Below are 6,000 nucleotides of genomic sequence, written 5' to 3' on the forward strand. Positions count from 1 at the left end.
TGGTGCCGCTATAATTAAACTTTACAACTTGAGCACCACTAGATAAGTTGCTAGTTTTTAATCATATTAATCAGAGCTTGGATGTTTCAATTGCCATATATTATCATGCAGCATGCAGTATAAAAATAAGAAGATTCCCAGCCGCTAAAGATCATAGCTGTTATGAAACACAGAAGTATATCCAAACACTTCTCTGTAAGTGCAAATACACTGAATGAAAACCTGACGGTTATCCATTTTTTGCTTTGTTTCCCAATACATGGGTTCGACATAATAGCCACAGAAAGTACTCTGAATACGTTACAAGAATATCACTGAATAGTGAAAAAGCTTCATTAAGATCTGCCCCATATGTTTCAAATTTTCCTATCAGCAGTAAAACAAGTTACTGTCTTCAGTGATAACGACAGTCAGAAGCCTGCTCTTTCAGAGGGAGGCACTGAGATTATTCTTCATGCACTGCTGTTTTCTTTAAAAGCCGGCTTCCCAGCACTAGCGAGGAGTGGGTGGCAAAACTCTCACTGCTTTCAGTGGTCTGAGATTTGGAGCCTGGGAATGTTTTATGTAAATATTTCTCTTCACATTTTCTCTTCATTTGTCCGAGTGAGTTACAGTTTTACTTCAGCAAGGAAAGTTTCCTCTCAAAGAAGCTATATTTGGTGCAAACTGAATGGATATTGCATTAGAGCTGAAACCCTCTATTTTTACCAAGTGGGTATTGCTAACTACAACAATGAAATTAATCTATAAATAAAAGTCGGTTGCTTACCACTTTCTATTACCCTAAATTTGCAAATCCTTGCATTCTGCATGCCAGTTTACATGTATCATGTGATATATTCCCATAGTGGCAATGCCTGCTCTTTTGCAGCACCAGTTTTATAAGACTTGCTATAGACAATTGTGCTTTCCTTTAAGATGGGTGGTACAGGTATGTAGCCTGTATGTCACAAGAAGTCCTGTAAGGACATAAAGGGACAAAGTCTGCCTGTAATCGGCTGTGGGGGAACACTGTATGCCATGGACATTTCTGAAAACTGTAAGAGCTGTAGCGATGCATAGGAGTTGCCATAGTGTTATTCTGACCCCTGAAGGATGGAAACAGAGTTAACTTCATATCCTTTTTTTCCAATTTACTCGGTATACTCTATGAATGTCAAACTCTAAACTACATTAGCAGGATTTATTAGTGCTTGCCCAGACTTATCCTCAAGAAATATGAAAAGAGTCATGAACGAATGGTGAACCAACTTTAAAATACTGATGTTTTCAGGGAAGCAGAGGAAAAAATGATTTTCCAGACTGGTTCCATGGTAAAACTACTGTGAGTTTGATGAGAGTGCATTAAATCTAGTAGGTATGTGGAGATCATGTTTATCAAGAGATGTAAAACCCACTCCGCCCTCCCCTCTTCTTAACTGAGAAGTATTTTAGTGAAATTTTGCTAGAATGAATTCAGAGTGAAGTGGGGAAGGACATAGGCCAGTGATGATAAGATCATTCATTTCAGCTGAGTTAAGATTTCATCAGGCTTACATTTTTCAGAATGCATCCATTAGAGGCATGGGGCCTCAGGAGTGCCTTTGCAAGCTTATCTGTCTTCAAGGAGTACTCTTGAACAACCTCCCCCCCAAACAGATAGGAATAGTGATTTATGATTCTAAAATGGATATTAAAGTAAAGTATATCCTGATACTACTATCTTTGTGGACAGTTCGCTATAAAAGTCCCTCTGAGTTAAACCGATGGGACTCCTGTCACACCTTTGCTCTTCACCTACTCACTTCTGTGATGCTTGAAATGTGTTAACAGACCACCTTTTAGGTGCCCTGTAAATGTAACAGGTAGATTAGGCCGTTATATCGGACAATACTTTTTTCTGAAGTCAGTCATGCTGTACTCTAAAATACAGAAGCAGTATACTGCTAAAGCTGCGAGGCAGTCATTGCACGCACCGAGAGAGACAACGCTATCCATGTTAAGTGCCGCACACGCTCAGGGCGAAACAGCTCCAGCTCTGCCTTGAGCACCGGTCAGCAGAACGACGTGTTTGGAGGTAGGCGACGGCGAGGGGGGGAGGAAGATCAATTTTAATTTCGGTTTTGTTCCTCCTCCGCTCAGCTGTTGCCACGCACTGAAGTCCCAGGTTGCCGTGTGACCTTGCCGAGGAGCAGGCAGCCGGATCTGCTCAATGGGACCATTGTGCAGCCTCGCAGGGGCTTTTCTGGAGCCCTCTCCGCGGGTGTGGCTGAATTAGCAGCTAGGAAGCCCCCTCCTTCCTCAACTCCCTGTCCCGGGGAAACTCCGCGAGGAGCACAGTGATGCAAAGGCAGCCTGCAAACCCCCTGTCAGGAGCTGAGCAAGGATCTCCCCTTCTCTGCCCAGGTCTCCATCCCCTGCTGCCGGGAGCGCTACGAAGTTAACCCAAGTGATCGATACGCTATATGACCATATTATTCCACTATCGGCCACTGATGCCACTGATGTAATCAAGTTACATAATCGCCGTCTTTGCACAAATGCATCCATCTTCCTACAGATAGATCTGCATATCTTCTTCCATCCATTATGCATGAACCCACCAGCAGTACATAAGGGTACATATTTTCGCACACACTATATAACTTTAGCATTGCAGTGCATTGCACTGCACAACGTCATCACTATCGATTCCCTCAACCTTCCCCTGTTCCCTCTATCAGAACTGATTTTCCAGAGAAAGATTACCAATGTGCATTGCTTGGATCTCTTTAAATCTTTAAAGGCTGAAGTGCTTCCCTTGCTCGCTTCTGTTCTTAAGAAGACGATCTTTTCTCTCCTTTTTCTCCCTGCCTCGCTTCACACCACAACTAACAGAGGAATTAATTCACACACAGTCCCTCAGCCAGATGCATATATGTATGAAATATCGAAGATAGCATCTTTGTTTGCAAATCTTCAACTCCCATACACGTGGTCTGAGGTTTCAGTAGGTAAGTTATTGGGTGAAAAAAATATAAGAGCAGGTGGATGAGAGATTTTCAGGCTAGTGACATTTACGGTATTTCTCTACTATCGAGATGAAATATTTTTTTTCCTTACCGTCCCTCAGTTTATAATTACCTTGCAGCATTTACAGGAACAGTTGTAATCCCAAATTACCAGTGGCATTTAACCCCCTTAGCACCAGAGCGCTGTACCAGGATTAATAAGGATCGCCACCTTAAAGTTTAACAACTTGAAAAGCAGGATTTCTCTACCTCCATTGCAGCTATGAAATGCAGCAGAATGCTGCACAGAGTTGGAAACATTTGTTTTAACCAGTGGATGGGATCCGGTCTCATCGTATTAAATAGATTCCATCACGGAGCGCTTCTTTACTATCACATACCCTTTTCAGTCAAAAATATTACAACCGGGAAAAAGAAGAAAAAGAGGGAAAATAAAAGACTCCTTGCTTTTACGGTACTGCCCCAAATCCAGAGAGTGCAAGAATAGAGAGGGAGGAGGAGATTTTCTTTTTTTTTTCCTTTTTAATTTACCGCAAGAAGCACTCACCAGAAGACCTACTGCAGTTATTCCACTCAACTGCCAACAACGGCTGGAGCCCCTCGCCCCAGGGTAATGCAGCAATCCCGAAAGTACCCACTTCAATCACACGCCACCAAGTTTAAGCAATGCCGGGCTTTTGCCTGGATAAAATGACCTTACCCACAGGAGTCTCCCGAAATATCCCTCCGGTGCGATCGGTCAGCGAGGCGAGTGCTGGGCACCACACTGCGCACTCGGCCGGAGAAGCCCCGTGTTTACTCCTGGGGCTGAGCTGGCCGCGAGTGCCGCGGACGCGGCGCCCATCCATCCACCGGTGCCAGCTCCGCCGCGGGCGCAGGTAATTCCATACAGACTTCGGCGCCCCCCCCCACCCCCCCGAGTCGCCCCTTCCTTCCTAGTTCAGAAAGTGCCCGCGTCGCCGGCGGGAGGTACCATCCAGGTGCGGCGGGGGGGGGGGGGGGTGAGTGGGGGGGCGGCCGGCCTGGGGGCCCCCGCGCCGCCCGCGGGCAGCTCCGCTCCCAGCGCCGCCGCCGCCGCCGAGGGCCGGATCCGGGGCGCCGCGCACAAGTATCCGGCGAGCGGCGGTCCGGCGGGTTTCCTGGTGCTGGGCTGCTGTGGGGAAAGCGCTGCGGGGGGGGGGCCGGGGGGAGGGTGCTTCCCGGGTCCTAGCACCCTCACCGCCGCGCCAAAAAAAAAAGAAAATAGGAGGGGGGTTGGGGGGGAAAAATCTCCAGCGGGAAAAGAAGAAAGAAAAAAAATCGGTTGTCCGCTTGCCCCGAACGATACTAATCCCCGGTGAAAATGACAAGTGATCAGCAAAGAAGAGGAGGTCTTGATTGATAACCACAATCCACCCAAAATATCCTAAGGAGCAGAGGAAGAGAGGGAGAGAGGGAGAGAGGCGAGAGAAACTGCAGTGCATAAACGATCCCTGTGTTTCTACGAGGTGGGCTCGTTCGGCTGAGCGCGTCCTCCGCGGGGCCGGCAGCCGGCACGGAGGTGCCGTGACTGCCACCCCATGGACGACGCCGCACTCGCCCGGCCGAGCACCCACGCCCGCCTCACCAGCGCCGGTGCTGGAGGAGGGGTTTTTTTTTTGGGGGGGGGAGAGGAGGGAGCGAGGCGGGGAGGCCCTTCGGAAGGGATCCTGGAGAAACTCCCGGGCCTCCCTCCCTCCGCCCCGGCGCCGCCCGCCGCCCCGGCCCGCAGCGCTGGGGCCGCGCCGTGCCGCGCCCGCCCGGGGACGGGGACGGGGACGGGCATGGGGACGGGCATGGGGACGGGCATGGGGATGGGGCGGGAGGCTGAACGCCGGGCGCGCAACATGCGCGGGGGTCAGGCTGCTTCTCTTTTCCTGTTGTGGTTTTGGGTTCCCCCCCCCCCTTCCCCTCCGGTTTCCGAGGCGAAGTGTTGTTTTAGGAGAGATGATACATTATCTATTCTTGGATTTTTATAAGGCAAACTGTGGGCCTCGCTGTTGCCATGGGATCTTCTTTGTGCGAACTCTCTGAACTGTGTGGGAACAGTTTTATTTCCTTCCCTTCAGATTTTGGGTTTTTTTTTTTCCTCCTTCTCCTCTGTAACTGTTCTGAAGATATGTATCAAAATGTAACTGCATTATTGCCAATTAAGATTAACAGCAGCTGCAAGGTGCATCTAATTAGGAATGTTAATTACTTCATGAAATAAATAGTCATTTGCAGATGTTTATAATACTAAACAAATGTTCTATAAAACGTAACTCTGTAAAATTCTGATGCTCCCCCCCAATAAATTTGATCACATTCCTGCACAAAGGCACAGGGGAGGAGACACCCCCTCTCCCATAGCACTAGCCCCACGAGCGCACACTCGCAGGAAGAGATAGGCAGAGTTGCCTGTACATAGATAGAGGGTTGGGTCAGAGGCATTTCACACTCTTACACCCATTGCATGGGGTGGGAGGGTGGAGGAGAGGGAAATAGCCAAGCCATGTAAACTAAACGCATACAGTTACATATACATTTATGTCTGTGTAAATGGTGCTTTCGAAAACAGGGACGAAGAGACTAGGTAACATTCAGTTACCGCTAAATCCATCCCGGCTTCCTTGTAGGGCCATAGAAAAGAATCCAAACTGCTACAGTTGTTAAATCCCCAACATGTTACAAGAGAAGAAAAGAGAGAAAGAAAAGCAGCACATGGGAAAGTGTGATTTTATTACGGATCATGATAAAGGATTATCGATAGACAGATAATGTGCTGTGCAGAGTCAGTGGGTTGCGGGAGAGGTGGGAGCTGTTGTAGAATTCATGGAGCTCACTCACACCCCACCCCACTTCCCCTTATGATAACAGAACAGCATTCTTCATGTTGGACAAAAAATAGAAGAAACTAGAAATGAATGCAACAACCAGTAGTCAAAATTCAATTTTAAACCACAGAAATGAATGTGACTGGTTAAACCCGGCATTCAGATACTACTATGAT

General features: G+C 47.8%; 1 protein-coding gene across 1 annotated transcript in view; it reads right to left on the reverse strand.

Annotated features, from left to right (window-relative positions):
- Window positions 1-4,051, reverse strand: part of IL1RAPL1 (interleukin 1 receptor accessory protein like 1) — an 801,697-nt gene extending 797,646 nt beyond the window's left edge. Inside the window, exon 1 of the mRNA XM_075174657.1 lies at window positions 3,691-4,051. The gene's annotated coding sequence lies outside the window, so the exon portion shown is untranslated. The remainder of the gene's footprint in view (window positions 1-3,690) is intronic.
- Window positions 4,052-6,000: the final 1,949 nt, after the last annotated feature.

Source organism: Calonectris borealis, chromosome 1, assembly GCF_964195595.1.
Source record: "Calonectris borealis chromosome 1, bCalBor7.hap1.2, whole genome shotgun sequence".
Taxonomy (NCBI): Eukaryota; Metazoa; Chordata; class Aves; order Procellariiformes; family Procellariidae; genus Calonectris; species Calonectris borealis.